This window comes from Nerophis lumbriciformis, linkage group LG02 (assembly GCF_033978685.3).
Source record: "Nerophis lumbriciformis linkage group LG02, RoL_Nlum_v2.1, whole genome shotgun sequence".
Lineage (NCBI taxonomy): Eukaryota > Metazoa > Chordata > Actinopteri > Syngnathiformes > Syngnathidae > Nerophis > Nerophis lumbriciformis.
Window position 1 is genome coordinate 17,210,001 of NC_084549.2, and position 21,249 is coordinate 17,231,249.

The following is a 21,249-nucleotide window of genomic DNA, read 5'->3' on the forward strand; positions in this document are numbered from 1 at the left end:
TAATACCACACACAAGAAGTGACAGTAAGTAAGAAGTGTCACATTTATAGCAATAAGATTCCAATGTCGCCATAGGTGTTACCAATTGTCATTAAAGGTAAGGTAGAGGCTACTTATTTGTACACCTGTCAGTAGTAATATTTAAAAAAAAAATCACCTTCACAGTCCATCTATCATGTTAAGGGCGAGTGTTTTGTTATTACGTTTTGCTATGAACCGTGGTTCACTTTTTTACTTTTAATAAGTAAAAAAGTTGAATTAAGATGAAATAAGGATATCCGCCATGCCCATCACTTTCGCATTACATCTATCATCAAGTTTGAGCGAGCTTCGACAACGTCGTGGATACTTCCTGAATGTTTTCAAACCACACATTGCTTGTCCGTTGCATTCTTTGGACTTATATTGAAAAAGCCAAACTGGAAGAAATGCTGTAAAAAGGCTAAAAAAAACACTTAAAAAGCACACAAAGTAGCAATTAGCACAATATCTAACGACAGCACTGCTCTGCTAACGGAGTTTGATAAGCCCGACCACAATGGATGTGCTTCAAACACAAAATAGCTGCCCTGCAGGCATGCACACGATACAACACCTATTTCTATTCGGTCTGTAGTTCGTAAATGAGAAAGTCCGTCCAATGAGGAGTTTGTAAATCGAGGTTCCACTGTAATATATTATATTAAACCTAAAACTAAACCTAAATGGCTGACTGATTGATGATGTGAGTGTGTTTGATTTGATAAAGTCAACAAATTCATTCGTCTGCCTTGACCCGTTCGACTATTTCATTGGTCTGATATGACAATATTAAATTTATTGGCGGCATGTGAAGCTGGTGAACCCGAAAAAAATCAATAAATTAGCCGCAGCAATGTATAAAACGCAGGGTTCCAAGCATGGGGAAAAAAATAGCGGCATATAGACTGTAAATAACAGTGTCTATTTTCCCATTATTTCCTATTAAGAAACCCATTTTTCTTTCAGAGATCTTTTTTATTGATTTGCGCAAATACACAATATCCTCCAAACCCTTTAATACACTCCAGGAATAACACTCCTCCTCCCACATATTCCTTCAGCTGACTAACTCGCTTTCTACAAAGGCTTTACGTATCCCAGAGAACATCTTCAACTCAGCTTGTCCGTCTTAAATCAAAATTCACAATGACAGCCACAGCACAACCAGAACAGCAGTCAGTGGTCCCAACCCTGGTCATATGGAAGCAGCATGATCTGCACAGGTGTGTCAATGACCCATCAAAAAATGCTACGAATTGACAAAAACAAAAAAATGATGTACATGTGTACATCAACAAAGGGTTCAAGTATTTTTTTGAATTTGTTTAGAACCATGCCGCATGAATCTTATTGTCTCTAATTTAAGATTCAGTCAGTAATACGTCCCTTATTTATTGGGAAAGGGTGGGTGGAAACCCATTTTAGATAATCATCTATTAACAGAAACATCCGTTATTCATTAGGCAGCTTTGTAGTTTTTATATACCGTATTTTTCGGACTATAAGTCGCAGTTTTTTTCATAGTTTGGCCGGGGGTGCGACTTATACTCAGGAGCGAGTTATGTGTGAAATTATTAACACATTACCGTAAAATATCAAATAATATTATTTAGCTCATTCACGTAAGAGACTAGATGTATAAGATTTCATGGGATTTAGCGATTAGGAGTGACAGATTGTTTGGTAAACGTATAGCATGTTCTATATGTTATAGTTATTTGAATGACTCTTACCATAATATGTTACGTTAACATACCAGGCACCTTCTCAGTTGGTTATTTATGCCTCATATAACGCACACTTATTCAGCCTGTTGTTCACTATTCTTTATTTATTTTAAATTGCTTTTCAAATGTCTATTCTTGGTGTTGGGTTTTATCAAATACATTTCCCCAAAAAATGCAACTTATACTCCAGTGCGACTTATATGTTTTTTTCCTTCTTTATTATGCATTTTCGGCCGGTGCGACTTATACTCCGAAAAATACGGTAGATAGAAGGCCCACTCATTCCCCCTGTAACCACTAAGTTAACTCAACTAATCATCATAATTACAGTTATTACAGCAGTCTTGGTAATTAGTGTAAAGAAGCGACTTCTTGCCTTTGATGGATGGCTAAACAAACAGATTTCGGATAAAGTTTGGGCAGAAAATAACTCAGGGCCTCAGAGGGGAGGGGTTGAGAGTTCGGTAATTAATACAGAGTGCAGTAAGAGATGGGGTCTGACTCTTCTTAACTCTGCATTCCTACAGCCTTCCTCCTCTGCGTGCCACATTATTTATACGGGCTGTCACACCATTGTTGTGATTATGGATGTCATGCGCCCGTACAGCGCTGCTCGATCAATGAGCCTGAAATTAAAGCAAAAAATGAATTTCCGCAGTGTCGACCACATGCGCTCCTGAATGAGCTGAAATTACCTTTGCAGAGAGGCCGTTGATTACCTGAGGAAGGAACAACAGGAATACAAGGAGGAGGATGGAGGCTGCAGTGGCTGACTAGCAGACCATACTTTTAACTTGAAGCAATGGAGAACATTTATGCTGAACATTTAAAGGGGAACTGCATTTTTGGGAGGGAATTTTACCCAACATTTACAATCATGAGAAAAAAGAACACAAATCTTTTTTTATGATTCTAAAGATGAAAAAAAAAAAAAAATGCTTGCAAGTAGGGCTGGGCAATATATCGATATGCGCGATATATCGCGGGTTTGTCTCTGTGCGATATAGAAAATGACTATATTGTGATATTCGAGTATACGTTCTCACACAGGTGCTTTTAGCTGCGGGCATTACACTGCAGGCTCTCCTCGCTCTTTCCTGTCTGTCCTTCTCACAGACAGACAAGCGCACCTTCTTACACATGTCACATACGTATATGCCCTCCTTGAGCAGAGAGGTAGCAGCATGGCTAAAGTTAGCTGTGATGCGAGTGGGAAGACGAGAGAAAGAAGGTGCAAATCTGGTAACAATCTGGCGGTGGTTTGGCTTCAAGTGGGAATATGTCGAACAGACAACCGTAATTTGTCAAGTGTGGGGCGAAAGCGTTTCTACAAAAAGTAGCATTACTGCTAATATGTAGCATCATTTGAAAAGTCACCTGAAGAGTGCTTGAAACTCTGCATGTCAACATCTCCGTTCGGTGCCACACCATCAAAATGCCGAGGCAACCATTTCCACATCAACACCGTATGAAAAAAAGAGTCAACAGAAGGAGATAACGTCCGCAGGAACTTACCACATAGCGAAGGACGAACACTATTTGATTTCCTATTATGCAGCTCATTTTTATTTGACACTTATTGAAATATCTTGTGTGACATCATGTTTTAAACTAATCGCTTGTTTTAAAATGTCTCTGACAATCTTGCACTTTCTGTTTTGGAAATGACATGAATGTTTGTGCCACTGCTTAATAACTGTTTAATAAATACAGTTTTGGTAAATTGACTTAGTTGTGATTTCCTTCTCTGCCTGAAAGTTTAAAAGTAGCATGTATTAATGCAGTATGAAGAAGAATGTTTTAATGTAGACACATAGAATCATCATACTGCTGTGATTATATGCATCAAGTGTTCATTCAAGGCTAAGGCAAAATATCGAGATATATATCGTGTATCGCGATATGGCCTAAAAATATCGAGATATTAAAAAAAGGCAATATCGCCCAGCCCTACTTGCAAGGTACAGCTAATGAGAGTCCCCTACTGTATGTTGCCTTCAAAGCCTTCTAAAACACCTTCAAAACCCACACACACACACACAAATATATATATATATATATATATATATATATATATATACACACACACACACACACACACACACACACATATATACATATTAATATAGATACATATTATAAATACATACATATATATATATATATATATATATATATACATACATACATATGTATACATATACATACATACATATACATATATATATATGTATATATATATATATATATATATATATATATATATATATATATATATATATATATATATATATATATATATATATATATACACACACATATATACATATTAATATAGATACATATTATCCATCCATCCATCCATCTTCTTCCGCTTATCCGAGGTCGGGTCGCGGGGGCAGCAGCCTAAGCAGGGAAGCCCAGACTTCCCTCTCCCCAGCCACTTCGTCCAGCTCCTCCCGGGGGATCCCGAGGCGTTCCCAGGCCAGCCGGGAGACATAGTCTTCCCAACGTGTCCTGGGTCTTCCTCGTGGCCTCCTACCGGTCGGACATGCCCTAAACACCTCCTTAGGGAGGCGTTCGGGTGGCATCCTGACCAGATGCCCGAACCACCTCATCTGGCTCCTCTCGATGTGGAGGAGCAGCGGCTTTACTTTGAGCTCCCCCCGGATGACAGAGCTTCTCACCCTATCTCTAAGGGAGAGCCCCGCCACCCGGCGGAGGAAACTCATTTCGCTCGCTTGTACCCGTGATCTTGTCCTTTCGGTCATAACCCAAAGCTCATGACCATAGGTGAGGATGGGAACGTAGATCGACCGGTAAATTGAGAGCTTTGCCTTCTGGCTCAGCTCCTTCTTCACCACAACGGATCGATACAGCGTCCGCATTACTGAAGACGCCGCACCGATCCGCCTGTCGATCTCACGATCCACTCTTCCCTCACTCGTGAACAAGACTCCGAGGTACTTGAACTCCTCCACTTGGGGCAAGATCTCCTCCCCAACCCGGAGATGGCACTCCACCCTTTTCCGGGCGAGAACCATGGACTCGGACTTGGAGGTGCTGATTCTCATCCCAGTCGCTTCACACTCAGCTGTGAACCGATCCAGGTTACATATTATAAATACATATATATATATATATATATATATATATATATATATATATATATATATATATATATATATATACATACATACATATGTATACATATACATACATACATATACATACATATTTATATATGTAACAGACATGTTCATAACAATATGTAATATGTACACTATTTACCATATTTTGGTCATTTTAATCATTACCAAAATCTATTTCATGGGCGCATTTATATCAGTGCACATAGCGACACACAAACTTCTGGCAACAAACGTGTTTGTGTTCTAATCATGGCACACTTGGTAATAGACGACAAAGATGACAATTCACACCTTTGAAACTGAATATAGGGAGGATGAACTGCTGATTAAAGAAGCTGAGCAAGGACAAAGAGCGGGTGAAAGGTTGGAGCAGATTGAAGCCGAAAAAGTCAGGACCGCCGTGTCTTGGCGGTGTAAATGTTGAGCTTGGAGCCAAGCTATGCTGACAGAAATGGAGTGCATACCCAAAATCAACTGGAAAAAACGTCCCAAGCCAACTTGACCAAACGGACGACTGTCGAATGAGTAAGTCGCTGTAATATTGATCATGATACATGCAGCACATCATACTTGTTATTACAACCAAAGTGCAGTACATACACTGTTAAGCTAGCTGTGTACAAACAATACTTTACTGATACTGTAATATGATTGTTTATGTTTTTCATTCAGTGCAGATTTGTGTCCTATCGCATTGTGTTGTGCATTACAAACTCAAAAGCAATTCAGCAGCTGACGCAGAAGCTAGCTTACGGCTAATGCCGTAGCATGCCGATGTGTTACTACGCTAGTAAAACAGGTTTTCAGTGTTCGTTCTTACAATAACATTGTCGCTACAGCTTGGTTATCATAGAGGTTATGGAACGTAAATGAAGTATTGTTGGCGGTTTTTGGATGCGTTTTTAAAGTGATTTAGAGGCAGAAAGGAGTTCTCCCATTAGTAGCTATGCGAGCCACCTAAAGTGAGCTGATTATTAACAATTACAATGCAAAAAAAACAACAAAATATATGTCAATCAATCAATCAATCAATCAATGTTTATTTATATAGCCCTAAATCACAAGTGTCTCAAAGGGCTGCACAAGCCACAACGACATCCTCGGTACAAAGCCCACATAAGGGCAAGGAAAAACTCACCCCAGTGGGACGTCGATGTGTGTTCTTGTGTTCTTGTCTCTCATAAGGATTGTGAACAACAGGCAAAATCCCCCCAAAAATGCAGTTCCCCTTTAAGAGGTACTGGTGTAGGAACAATGTGACACCATGAGACTTACCGGAATAGCAGATGAAATGCTCAATATTAGGTCTGATGATATGAAACCCTTGTTACTCCCATCAGCAGGCCGCCCGGAAAGATGAGTTGACAATGAGGTCTGCCAAAATAAACCACAAATAGCTTTTAGTAATACAGTGGGTACCAAACATGAATACATATCTGGTAAAAAAAGGAAGGTTTTTATTGGGTAAAAAACAAATCATGCAAAACATGTTCTAAAACTCCCTTTTAAAGTCGACCAACACGTCTGTTAAGCGTTCTTCCTTCCGCCGGAGGTGGACAAATGCTTTATTTCCTTCATGTTCTCGTCTCTCATTTTTTTAATCGATTTGCTATTAGTACTGAGGGAGGGTGATGGGGCTGTGGGGACTTGACAGGCTTCTTCATCTCCCAAAAGCACAAGTTTGCTTTACATCAGCTAGGAGGCGGTGACTGTCACTAAAGAGACCTGAGTCTTAATGTGCTGGATTTATATCCTGCTCTCCTCCTCTCAGACTCAGACTCACAAATATTAGGAAAAAAAAGCTGCTGACCTGACCCCAAGTGAAGTTCTCACAGAAAGTTGGAGAACTTGAGATAGTGATTTATTAAACACGGAGGATGTTTGCTTTCAGGATTGTTAAGATAAAAACAAAGTAGAATCTCTCAGGTTGAGTGGAAACTTTTTTGGGATAATGTTTGGGCAAAAAATACATTTCCGATAAAAAAATATCGACAGTATACTAGAGTCAAAGTCCTTCTCTTGCAAAAAACATTTAGTAACTGTAGACACTATGTTTTAAAGGGGAACATTATCACAATTTCAGAATTGTTAAAACCATTAAAAATCAGTTCCCAGTGGCTTATTATATTTTTCAAAGTTTTTTTAAAAATTTTACCCATCACGCAATATCCCTAAAAAAAGCTTCAAAGTGCCTGATTTTAACCACCCGTCCATTTTCCTGTGACGTCACATAGTGAAGCCAACACAAACAAACATGGCGGAAAGAACTGCAAGCTATAGCGACATTAGCTCGGATTCAGACTCGGATTTCAGCGGCTTAAGCGATTCAACAGATTACAAATGTATTGAAACGGATGGTTGTAGTGTGGAGGCAGATAGCGAAAACGAAATTGAAGAAGAAACTGAAGCTATTGAGCCATATCGGTTTGAACCGTATGCAAGCGAAACCGACGAAAACGACACGACAGCCAGCGACACGGGAGAAAGCGAGGACGAATTCGGCGATCGCATTCTAACCAACGATTGGTATGTGTTTGTTTGGCATTAAAGAAAACTAACAACTAGGGTTCCACATCTCTCTCTGATAAATGATTCGATATGCATCTAGATACACAGGTTACGATTCGTTTAAAAAACGATATCCTTTTATTACAGACCGATTCGATTGGATTCGATTCCGAACGATACGATTCGATTTGACGGTTAATATTCAAGACTCCAAATCCCCAAGCATTATGGCTTTATGGCACTGGCAAAAAAAACAGAACAACAAAATCACATGTCAATGTATTTATTTTTAGACATGGACCAAAAAAAGTCTGGCTGAATTGTAGGATGGGAACTACAGAGGTAAAAGTAGCACAGAATAGTAACAACAAAGTGCAATATTTCAGCCTGAGCATAGTTTTGAACACTAGAGGTAGGTAACAAAGATTCAATATTTCAACCTGCTGCCAGTGTACGTCAACGATGCTCGACACAATTTACAAATAGCATGGCTTCTGTCGAGCTTCCCTTCCTTCGTATGAAACCCAAAAACTTTCCACACTTTGGATTTCTGTCTCCCCGATGCGTTGCAAATCTTTCTCGGTCCATTATCACCTTCGGTCAGACTGACGCTTTCGTTCTCCTCCTTCATTTTCCGTGTTGTCCCTTGTTTATCACTCGTGCTAATACTAGCTAGGCGGCTACCGTGTTTGGCGAGTAGCTTCAGCTCTCGCGTTGTTTTAGAGACGCTGGCGCATATTGTAATCTAGCCAACCCATGCAAAGTCCTGCGATAACCGATCCATGACTCTATAACCGATTCAGCTAGGAATTCATGAATTATTCGCATTGATTGAGGAGTCTGCTACCGATGCAGCCTAATCGCTCACTTGTTGAATCGAATACTCGGTCGCATCGGTTTATCGTTCACAACCCTACTAACAACTATGAACTAGGTTTACAGCATATGAAATACATTTGGCAACAACATGCACTTTGAGAGTACAGACAGCCCAATTTTCATCAATTAATATATTCTGTAGACATACCCTCATGTCAGCAGGCCAGGGAAGCTAGGGTCGATATTCTTCTCTTGATCATCTTCGGAACGGTGTGAGCCAAGACATCCAGGGGGGTTTAGCTCGCTCGTCTGCGGGAACAAACTGCCGCCATTGCTTGCCGTGCTACCGAGGTCCTTTGTCCCTGAATTGCTCACACACTCCGGCAGATTCAATGGGGGTCTGGCGGCAGATTTCTTTGACTTTATCGTTGGAAATGCATCTGCTTTGAGTGTCGCAGGATATCCACACATTCTTGCCATCTCTGTCGTAGCATGGCTTTTGTCGGTAAAGTGTGCGGAACAAACGTCCAATTTCTTGCCACTTTCGCATCTTTGGGCCACTGCTGCAACTTGAATCCGTCCCCGTTTGTGTTGTTACACCATCCGACAACACACCGACGAGGCATGATGTCTCCAAGGTACGGAAAACAGTCGAAAAAACGGAAAATAACAGAGCTGTTTTGACCCGGTGTTTGAGAAAATGGCGGATTGCTTCCCGATGCGACGTCATGTTGTGACGTCATCGCGCCGAGAGCAAATATTTAATTCGCCAAAATTCACCTATTTAGAGTTCGGAAATCGGTTAAAAAAATATATGGTCTTTTTTCTGCAACATCAAGGTATATATTGACGCTTACATAGGTCTGGTGATAATGTTCCCCTTTAAGTAATCTGCAACTCTTTAGATATCTGGTGTGCGTGAGACAAGAACAGAAGCCATGCCTCGTATAGGGAGAAGTCACTTGACCAGTATTTTTCTAAATGTTCTTGACTCAATATGGTAATTTTGTACTCAGCCTTAAAGTACCTTTGAAGTGACGAGGAGGCAGTCACTTCACATGAAATCTATTGTTGCTTTAGGCTACATTCACAGTCAGTACGTGTCCATGCACTAAATTAGTCCGATTTCTCAAATAGTTCAGCTCTAAATAAGTCTTCTACAACCCATGGAAACACCTTAACCCGATTGTGTTTGGTTTTAAAATGTCGGACTAACACGACTGGATTACGCGATTTAAAACCAGATCACTCGAGGGGCTGTGTGCGCCGGAGAGGATTCTTTGTATCTGACTGCAAGACATACTTGATCAACAACCATACAGGTCACACTGAGGGTGGCCGTATAAACAACTTTAAGACTGTTACAAATATGCCACACTGTGAACCCACACCAAACAAGAATGACACACACATTTAGGGAGAACATGCACACCGTAACACAACATAAACACAACAGAATACCCAGAATCCCTTGCAGCCCTAACTCTTCCGGGCTACAATATACACCCCCGCTACCACCAAACCCCGCCCCCCCCCAACCCCGCCCACCTCAACCCCCCACAATCTCCCGAATTCGGAGGTCTCAAGGTTGGCAAGTATGACCATACTAGGTATTGATAGTATCGACAGCTGGATCGATTACCCTACTTTACATTGAAGCTTTAGCGGTTCGCTTCTTGTGTTGTCCTGCTCGATGTGTGTGTGTGTGTGTGTGTGTGTGTGTGTGTGTGTTGTGGAGTCTCACTCAGGCACCGCCTGACAGGTAGGCACCTCACAGGGGAGGAGCCAGGGCATGGAGGCAGAGTGGAACACAGAGGACAACGCCCCAGCCTTGGCCGCATCATCGAGGGGCGGTACTTTCCCCTGTACCTGCTCAATCAGCCTGAAGTGCCACCAGCTGTGCGGCTAGGTGGGGCCCAGCTACAAACTGTTCTTAACTCTGCCTCATTCAGGTCTGGCTCTCCTCTGTGTCAAGGCAGGTGCATCAGGCGGTAAGTGAGACATCCACTATTTCCCCATTAATGACATTATTAGGGAAATGTTTTCTGATATTATGTTTTCTCTTGTTTGATAGGCAATGACCTTTGACCTTTAAGGAAGTGTGCTGTGTGAAGGACTGAGAGCCCCAGATGGGAGATATTTATGTTTATTATTGGACACTTTAAGTTTGCTGATTCCACACCCCGCCCTTCCTAAAAACACTTGTACAATAAATGCCCTTTTCGGCTTGCTGCAAAACCAATCCTGTGTCTTGGTGAGAATCAGGTACCACATATGGTGGAGAACGCGGGTACTCTGATTCACGTCAACCTCTGATGATGTCACACACGGAAGCACTGAGTGCTTTGCTAAAAAGCCAAGCTGAACTTCAAGGTGCGGTACAAGAATTAGTAAAAAAAATTGCTAAAGATGTGGCTAGTACACGGCCACCCGCTGCAGTCCTAACTAAGTTATCGGGTGAGGATGATGTGGAAGCCTACTTGGAGCTTTTCGAGCGCACTGCGGCCCGGGAGAAGTGGCCGGTAGCTGAATGGGGATCCATTCTGGCACCTTTCCTCACTGGAGAAGCCCAGCGGGTGTGTAGCGACCTGGCATTGGCGGATGCTCAAGACTTTAAGAAACTAAAGAAAGCCATTCTCGACAGCCAAGGGTGCAGTCTGCCTGCCAGGGCCCAGCAATATCACAACTGGACCTTCCAGCCCACACAACCCCCGCGACAGCAGGTAGCTGCACTGCTCCGCCTAACACACCGCTGGCTAACGACCGAAGGGAACCCCCCCTCTGTAGATAGACTGGTGATAGACCGCTGTATCCGAGCCTTGCCGCCTGATGCCCGGACGTATGCCGCACAAGTGAGCCCTTTAACTGTGGAGCAGTTGGTGGCGTTATTAGAGAACCACCAAGTGAGCATGGAAATGCTGAGAGCCACCCGTATGGAAACGGCCAGACCCACCGGGGAAGAGAAGCTAGGGCGCGACCGCCGAAGAGCGCCACCGCCAGCTCCGTCCCCACCCCGACCTCAGGGCGCTGCCCCCGAGAGACCCAGTCGGGCCCCACATCGGAAATGTTATGTGTGTGGACACCCGGACCACATGTCTTGGGCGTGCCCGGAACGCGACCGTGATGTCTCCATGGCCACAGCCCCCAGCTCAGATGCAGGAAAACCATGCCTCCACACGGGGAGTGGACGACGACAGCATGCCAGCCTTCCAGTGAAGATCGGGGGGACCGATGCACATGCATTGCTGGACAGTGGGAGCGCTGTGACCCTGGTACATGTTGACCTGGCCGGACCCCTCAGCGAAGACACTGTTCCAGTGACGTGTGTACATGGAGATGTCCGCCAGTATCCGGTGAGCCATATACACATTCAGACACCCCGAGGGGATGCACTGGTAGCAGCTGGAGTGGTACCAAACCTGCCTGTTCCCCTACTCATCGGGTCTGACTGTGTACTCTTTGGCCGTTACTGGACCCCGGGCTACATTCCAAGTGCTGTTCCACGACAGCGTCGCCGTCGCAACAATGGACTCAAAAAATATGAGACCGCTTGCAGCCTGCCCCGCGTTTAGGCCCTCGTCAGATGCCCCACGGAGTGACAGCTCGGCTGAAGAGGAGCGACGGGAGAGCAGGAAGAAGGAGGAGGAGGCAGAAGAGGAAGGGGACCCCTTTGTGGAGTTCCCCGTACCAGAAGAGAGCATCAACCAAAAAAACGGGCGAGTTTGCCACTGCCCAGTGGAATGATCAGAACCTCAGCTGGGCCCGACAGTAAGTAGTAGAAATTGTCGGACAGAAATGTGAAGGGGTGAGTGCACTTAATTCACCGTATTTTCTGATAAAAAATGGCCTTCTGTATAGAGGGGTGCTAACTAAGGGCAGGGACATAATTGAGCAACTGCTGGTGCCCAAGTCGTATATCTCCCGAGTGCTTTATCTTGCCCACACTCATCAGCTGGGAGCTCACCTAGGTATACAAAAGACTTATGACCGCATAATAACCCGCTTCTATTGGCCCGGTGTGAAACGAGCCATAGAAAACTTTTGCAAGGGCTGTCCTGAATGCCAAAAGAATGCACCGAGACCCACCTATCGAAACCCCTTGGTCCCGCTCCCCATCATCAGCACCCCATTCTCACGTCTGGCAATGGACATCGTTGGACCACTCCCAAAGTCAGCCAGAGGACATCGCTACATACTGGTAATACTAGACTATGCCACCCGATACCCTGAGGCTGTACCATTACGCACAGCCTCAGCCAAAGCGATAGCACATGAACTGTTTATGATGTTTAGCCGAGTGGGAATTGCCGATGAGATTTTAACGGACCAGGGCACATGTTTTATGTCACAAGTGCTAACCATGCTCTACAAATGGCTGAAAGTGAAACGCATACGAACCTCTATATATCATCCTCAGACAGATGGCCTGGTGGAACGTTTCAACTGTACGTTGAAGAAGATGCTAAAAAAAGTAGCCGACGAAGACGGGAAAGACTGGGATCACCTCATTCCATATGTCCTCTTTGCCATCAGAGAGGTTCCCCAGGCGTCCACTGGCTTCTCCCCCTTTGAGCTTGTCTATGGCCGACGTCCCCGAGGCGTGCTGGACATTGCGAAAGAGACCTGGGAGAACCAACCCTCGCCACACCGCAGTGTGATCGACCATGTCGCCCAACTACAAGCCCGGGCTCGCAAAATCTGGCCCATGGTAAGAGAACATATGGAAAAAGCCCAAAGAGAACAGGCGAAAACGTATAACAGAGGTGCCACACTCCGAGAGTTCCAAGTTGGGGAAAAAGTGCTGGTATTAGTTCCGTCCAGCGAGTGCAAGTTCTTGGCCAGATGGCAGGGGCCTTACGAGGTAATTGAGAGAATGGGCCCCGTCAACTACAAGGTAAACCAGCCAGGCCGGCGGAAAGGTCACCAAATTTACCATGTAGATATTCTGAAAAAATGGCATGCGGCAGAGCCGTTGCCATCTACTGCGTTTTTAACTGCACACTCTCCCCAGACCACTCCCCCGGTACCTACAGGAGAGGACCTCTCCCCGTCCCAAAAGCAGGAGGTGAAGGAACTTCTGGGACGGAACCAGGACCGCCTCTCGGAATTGCCAGGAAGGACCCAGGCGATCAAACATGACATTGAGACCAAACCCGGAAAGGTGATAAGACAAAGGCCCTACCGAATCCCAGAAGCCAGGCGGGCGGCTATAAAAGAAGAGGTAAAGAAAATGTTAGAACTTGGAGTAATAGAGGAATCCCATAGTCCATGGTCCAGCCCGATTGTTATTGTGCCAAAACCAGACGGGTCCCTGAGATTTTGTAATGACTTTCGCAAATTGAATGAGATTTCACTGTATGACGCTTATCCCATGCCCAGAGTAGATGAGCTGATAGAGCGGCTCGGACCTGCTCGTTTCATCAGCACCCTGGACCTGACCAAGGGCTACTGGCAGGTGCCATTGACGGAAAGGGCGAAACCTAAAACGGCTTTCTCCACACCCGAGGGGCTGTTCCAATATACTGTCTTACCGTTCGGGATACACGGGGCCCCGGCAACATTCCAGAGGATGATGGACCGAGTTCTACGGCCCCACCAAGAATACGCAGCCGCCTACCTAGACGATATTGTGATTCACAGCACCAGCTGGTCTCTCCATCTCCAGCATCTCGACGCAGTCCTAGGAGTCCTGAGACGTGCCGGACTGACTGTCAACGCTAAGAAGTGCCGAGTGGGTCTGACTGAGACTGATTATCTTGGCTACACCATAGGAAGAGGCTGCGTAAAACCCCAGGCCCGCAAAGTGGAGCGCATCAGGGAATGGCCCCGACCCTTGACGAAAAAGCAAGTAAAATCATTTATTGGCCTGGTATCATATTATCAAAAGTTTATTAAAAATTTCTCTACGATTGCAACACCGATGTATGAACTGACACGGAACAAATTGCCCCATCATGTCACCTGGACGGCTGAGGCCGAGACTGCCTTCAACATGTTGAAGAAAGCCCTATGTGAAGAACCGGTGTTGAAAGCCCCCGACTTCAGCCAGCCGTTCATCCTCCACACTGACGCCTCAGGCACGGGAATTGGAGCTGTGCTCGCCCAGCTCGTGGATGGAGAGGAGCACCCAGTGACATTTATTAGTCAGAAGCTCCAGAGCCATGAGAGAAACTATGCCACAGTGGAAAAGGAGTGCTTGGCAGTCAAATGGGCAATACACCACCTCCGCTACTACCTATGGGGTAGGACCTTCACCTTGGTGACAGACCACGCCCCCTTGAAGTGGATGTCCACAAATAAGGATCGAAACGATCGCGTCACACGCTGGTTCCTGGAACTACAGAATTACCACTTCACCGTGGAATATCGGCCTGGGAAGGCGATCCCACATGCAGACGCCATGTCCCGGCTCTATGAAGAGGACAAAGAAGCTCCCGGACCGACCGGCGAGCTTAGGGGGGGGGATATGTGGAGTCTCACTCAGGCACCGCCTGACAGGTAGGCACCTCACAGGGGAGGAGCCAGGGCATGGAGGCAGAGTGGAACACAGAGGACAACGCCCCAGCCTTGGCCGCATCATCGAGGGGCGGTACTTTCCCCTGTACCTGCTCAATCAGCCTGAAGTGCCACCAGCTGTGCGGCCAGGTGGGGCCCAGCTACAAACTGTTCTTAACTCTGCCTCATTCAGGTCTGGCTCTCCTCTGTGTCAAGGCAGGTGCATCAGGCGGTAAGTGAGACATCCACTATTTCCCCATTAATGACATTATTAGGGAAATGTTTTCTGATATTATGTTTTCTCTTGTTTGATAGGCAATGACCTTTGACCTTTAAGGAAGTGTGCTATGTGAAGGACTGAGAGCCCCAGATGGGAGATATTTATGTTTATTATTGGACACTTTAAGTTTGCTGATTCCACACCCCGCCCTTCCTAAAAACACTTGTACAATAAATGCCCTTTTCGGCTTGCTGCAAAACCAATCCTGTGTCTTGGTGAGAATCAGGTACCACAGTGTGTATAGCATGCTTCATCATTCCTTTTGGTCTAGTCCTCCAGTGAGAATGATACTTGGAAGAAACTTTGTTTATTTTTTACACCATGGTGGTAGAAATGTAATTGTGTCTCTCTGATCTTGCATCCCTTTTAAAGGAATCTTTCATGCGAGTACAATCTTTAGACATGTAAACACTGGGACACAGCTGCGGTAAAGATCAGCTGGGCTCGACAGCTCATCAGACGTTCGCTGATCAGTTAAAGGGGTCATATCATGATTTTTTTTCATCATTTAAACCGGCTGTACAGTACACAACGCTACGACCTACATCTTAAATGTAATTACGGATTATCTTACTTACTCGTCCATTGCCAAACACAGTAGGCACTGATTCAATTAAAAGTAGTTTTTAGGAAAATCATTCTTTATTTTGCCGAAGGACGGTGACGCTATTTTCCTATATTAGTAGGCTAAGCTAGCTACACAACAAATCAAGCTAACATTGTTAATGTATCATTCACACTTTTCTAACCTCCTGCTAATACTTACCGTTTGATTGTCTCCTCCATTGCCATGAATAGTGGACATTGACTCTACTATTAAAATTAGCTTCTGTGAAAATCCATCTTTATACTACTGCAGGTTGATGAAGCAGGAACCTTTCAAGTGGTTTGCACACACACAGAGATTTCTTCCAAGTTGAAGGCTCATTGCCGCAAAACGGAAAAAAAGTTAGCCGGGCACTTCTTAGTTCTTCAGATGAGACTGGATGTCCGAATGTGTTGGGTAATACATTCAAAAACCGAGCATTTTTGTTTGTCGAGTCGATCTTGGGCATTTGTCGTTTAAACTACAGATTCTTGTGCGTAAATGAAAAATGCCGGATACGCGGAAGGCAGTTTGGGTACATTTATACCATATATGGATAATCGGCAGACGGTGTTCCCAACTTGTGACTTCACCAATTAAATATCTAATGTCTAAACAATGACTCCACGCTTTGATTTCACATTTTCGGGACATATGCAGATCCCAAATGCACAAGAGCAGTTTCCAATAGTTATGAAAGTAGAGCTAGGGCTGTACTAAAAAAGGCAACTATCAGCCCACATCCCAATCATGGGATCGGGGCATCTCTCTATCAACAGTTATCAAGTAAATATAACATAATCCCGGTCTTAATTCAGGGGCAAGACCTCAGGAACACATGTACATTCAGTGTCTGTAACATTGAGAAAATGACAGGCATTATTTATATAAGTTGAAAGACCATGGAAGGAATGATTCTAAAAATAAAAAGGTGTCACTCAGTGCATTCATACTGCAGATCTATTGTAATACAATAAATACACTGTATATTAAAGGCATTTTAGTAAGTTTGGATACATGGAAAGAACCAAATTGCACCATGAGTTGGAAAAGTTTGGCAACTTGCTCTGAGTTAACATGTCAAGACAGATTTCATCCATCCACCCATCCATCCATCTATTATTCTAAGGATGTGGTACAAAGCAACAACATACTTGGGTTTTCAAATCAATTTGACAAACCCTCTTGGACTGATTCAAATAGTCTTAAAGCAAATAAAGGCCTGACACTGCACATTATAGAAGACAACACATGCAAGTGGTCTGTCACTTGTGGCAAAGTGTCAACAAAGGTTAACATTTTGAACAGGACGGTGTTACCTGAAGGCAAAGTGAGCTTCAGTTGCGATCCAGTGATGAAAATCGAAAATGACACGTGCGCTCGCATTCTGATTTCACAGCCTGCAAAAATGAGAGAATTGATTCCAATGATGTATTGCTTTTCTCATCAATCAAATGAGTATTCATTTCTGTATTTCCTGCTCTTTGAAGTCGCCCCCCCCGCCCCCAAAGTATTATTTTTCTTGTCATCTCCCCCTCACAGCATCACAGCGGCCGCACTCATTCACAGCTATTTATTTGCTTTATTTCCTGAGATCAGCAATAAAGAACAAACGCCATTAGGCCAGCTAGCCAATCAATAAGGAAACATCAGCTCCCCTCTTAGACGCAAAATTGATTTATAACATTGGCACGAGCGACATAAATCACATATTCATATATTAAATTAAAAAAAAAAAAAGATTGATAATAACGCAGGGTGTGTGTTAAAAAAAACATCAGTGACTGAGAAAACAATGTTTTATTACTGCAATTACTCAAAGTCAGGCAGTGAGTTGTTGCTTTGGGAAGAAGATTGACAATACAGCAAGAAGGCTAACTAAGCCTCTGCACAACTTTCAGTGTTAAGTGTGCAGCAGGCTCTCTGGCTAACTGACACCTTATGGGACATACCCAGATTGTGTCATGCATTATAGCGCTCGGTGGTGATGGGAGCCGTCTAGAAGAGAACTGCAGAGACATATTGCTGCATCACATGGAGTAGAGTGGGGGAAAAGGTGTGCAAGAGGAGAGAGGGAAGGAGGGCTGGAGGTTGGGGGGCTGCCAAGGACATTTAAGAGAACTGTCAGGGGATGTCTGATCTATTGAGGACCCTGTTGGCTGAATCTATATTTAAGCATGTGTGTGTGCTGTGGAGTCAAGCGCACTCACACTAAAGGAAGGCTGCAACACATGCGCTCGCAACCCCGGAGGCTCAAGTACAGTCGGCCCTCTCTGCACAGGTTCAGAAATGCGGACTGGGGCTCATCCACTCGGAAAATCAAATGTTTTTTTCTTTTTCTTTATTCAAACAGAGCATGCGAAGCAGCTGAGAATGAAAATCAACACTGACGGAGTAAACAACTACTTTATAAAAAACTGCTCATCTGCATAACTTCCCTGAAGATTGTTCATAAGTTATATTTGGAGTGAAATACACCGAAGCGGAGATTGAGATTATACAAGATGCAGCTCACATTACTTGAGGCATTTTTGAATTCAGCACGGACATTTTCAACAGTAGACACAAAGTTTGCCGAAGTCGAGGGCGGTTCACATCAGGTTGAGGGAACATGCGTAAGAGCGACATTAACGGTTCCCGAGCTGAAAGACCGCTGTTTAATGAATATAGTTGAATCAAGGGTTTTGGATGTAAATCTTGAATGCCAAACAGTTCAATGTATGAACAAAATCTTGAATTTGAAAACATTGCTGCTATTGTTATGTTTGGTTAAGCCTATACTGTAGTTGCACTGCCACACTCAAGGGTTTTCATTACAGCTCTATCTGCTTGATCTGGTGAATCACTGCTGCACTTGACCACAATAAATTGATTGTATATGGATGATGAGCAGACCTAACAGATATATATTAATAAATCAAGAATGTATGCAAATTTATCCAGTCAATATAAATAATCCTGGTTTCAATTCATAGGCATGGCTTCAGGAACATACATCCTGTGTTTGTAACATTTAAGCTGGTATTTGTCTGAGAAAATAGTGATTACAGAAAGTGGTGTGACACCATGACTTTTCAATATTGAGCTTTTCTTTTATTACAATATTAACATTTTCTGAGTCTCTGAAATTTGGGTTTATATTGAAATAGAGACTTGAAATATTTATAGCAGACAGTAGGTTTCAGTTTTTGCAAAAATATTGAACTGTTTCATTATATAGGGCAGCACGGTGGTAGAGGGGTTAGTGCATCTGCCTCACAATACGAAGGTCCTGAGTAGTCTTGGGTTCAATCCCGGGCTCGGGATCTTTCTGTGTGGAGTTTGCATGTTCTCCCCGTGACTGCGTGGGTTCCCTCCGGGTACTCCGGCTTCCTCCCACCTCCAAAGACATGCACCTGGGGATAAGTTGATTGGCAACACTAAATTGGCCCTAGTGTGTGAATGTGAGTGTGAATGTTGTCTGTCTATCTGTGTTGGCCCTGCAATGAGGTGGCGACTTGTCCAGGGTGTACCCCGCCTTCCGCCCGATTGTAGCTGAGATAGGCTCCAGCGCCCTCCGCGACCCCAAACGGAATAAGCGGTAGAAAATGGATGGATGGATGATGTTTATTATATATTATATACATTTTAGGGGTTCAGGGGCGTAGCACCAAATTCTGGGCACCAATAAGACAAGACTCCTGAAGGGCCCACCATCCCAGCCTAAACCCAATGTCGACACCCCATACACTCACACTTGGTATGTTTATGAGCATTTAAATACTGATTATTGCATTTATTTGGTTGAAACCAGCTTTTTTTGGTTTGTTTTTTAACAATACAAGTCAACAAATTCAATGTAAAGTGGCCATAATATTAATGTAAATAATCATATAACCTGTCAATATTCACTTTAATAGGTTTATAAATACATAAACTTTTCCTTTACTTTGAGAGTGTAAAGTAAAGATTAGCTGATTCACATAGGATTATCATCAGTGGATAATATGAATTAGAACAATACATAATTATTATTATAATTATATTATAAGTGAATGGGAAGGGGAACTGCACTTTTTCTGGAATTTTGCCTATCGTTTACAATCGTTACGAAAGATATGACAGCGGATGTATTTTGTTTTTTTTAATGCACTCTAAATAGTAAATAAATGCGATCAAAAGTCTGCTTACAATGGAGCCTATGGGAGTCGCTCTATTTTAACCCTTAAAAAAACCTCCATTAGGGTTTTATATACAGTACATGGTGTAAGAATATATGTAATGTAATAACTGGCACATTTAAAATAACATTTAATATTAAAGTATTTTGCTCATTTTAAGCATATGCAGCACATAAATTTAAAAAACGCATCACAATGTTTGCTTTTTTTTAATATCACTGATTATTACTCACTGCAGACTTCAAGAGAGCCAACAAACATAATAAAACATCACTTACTGTACAGTGTCTGTTGTAATTAGGATGCCGAATACTGGGATGTTCATATATTCCTATTTAGATGAAGAATGATTCATAATCCTTGCAAAAAAGGGTGTGGAACCAAGCGTATTTTCGTGCCTTTCTCGCCATCACGGGTCTAAATTGGCTGTCAAAGAGTACGAACTTGTCATCCTTCTGCTATCCATGTAGGAGGCATTGTTTATGATCTACAATAAAGTTTGATGAGCAAGGAAACGAGGAAGCAGCTGGATCATCAGTGGATCATGTCAACATTGGCACACACGCTAGTGATCACTGCGCCGCTATAAATAGTTTGTCTGCAATAGCGCTTGTAATAACAATATCACTAATACTTGACTAGTATTCAAGTCATGAAATGTAAACAGAGTATCGTTGGCGCTTTTTGGATGTTGTTTTTATTGAGTTTTATGGGCTCTGCTGTAAGCAGACTTTTTTTTTACAAGTTAGAATGCATCATTACAGCCGCCGTCGTGTTTTTCATAATGATTGTGAACAATAGGCAAAATTCCCAAAAAAGTGAAGTTCCCGTTTAAGTCTCCCACTGTCTATGAAAACCAGTGGGATCTCCTTTTCCAACTACAACCGAGTATCTTTGAATGTACCACCCAAAGGGGACCTAATATGCAAAACCAACTGTTCTTACTAAGGATGTAATGGTATCAAAATCTCACGGTACAATAATATCACGGTATTGAGGCCACAGTGCAATATTTCAGTCGAAGCAAAAAATTACTAGCCCACCAGGAATTATGGAACATTTTCCCTAAATTCTTCCCAATGTTTGCAGCATTGATAAAAATGTATATAATCAAACATTCACCAGTGCTATTTCGTAGCTTTTGGTTCATTTTGGATTTTAAATACATTTTAGGCTTGCTTTATTTCAAATATAGTTAAAAATGGGGTGGTCAAAAATATTGGCCCCCATATGAATTTTAGTTTTCAAAACATGCCTAATTAACCGATCAGGTTTCAAACCACACCTGTGCTGGCTTCCTGACAACAGCTTAGCATTCAATCAGACTTAAAACAATCCAAAGAACAGGGCACCTGGAGAGACATTACTTTTACTCATCACGCCAAAGACAAAGGAAATCAGAGAGCGGAAGCTCAGGAGAAGGGGAAGGTTATATTGTGACATATACACTTACTGCAATTAGACACAAAGATAATGCTAAAATGTTCTAATCATACAACAA

The 21,249-nt window shown here is 43.1% G+C and overlaps 1 long non-coding RNA gene across 1 annotated transcript in view; it reads right to left on the reverse strand.

Moving 5' to 3' along the window:
* Positions 1-1,252: 1,252 nt before the first annotated feature.
* The window catches only part of LOC133596185 (uncharacterized), a 36,603-nt gene continuing 16,606 nt past the window's right edge, over positions 1,253-21,249 (reverse strand). The window contains exons 2-5 of the long non-coding RNA XR_009814622.1: positions 16,908-16,988; positions 6,176-6,274; positions 2,444-2,467; positions 1,253-2,374 (exon numbers count right to left, since the gene is read on the reverse strand). This is a non-coding gene — a long non-coding RNA (uncharacterized lncRNA). The remainder of the gene's footprint in view (positions 2,375-2,443; positions 2,468-6,175; positions 6,275-16,907; positions 16,989-21,249) is intronic.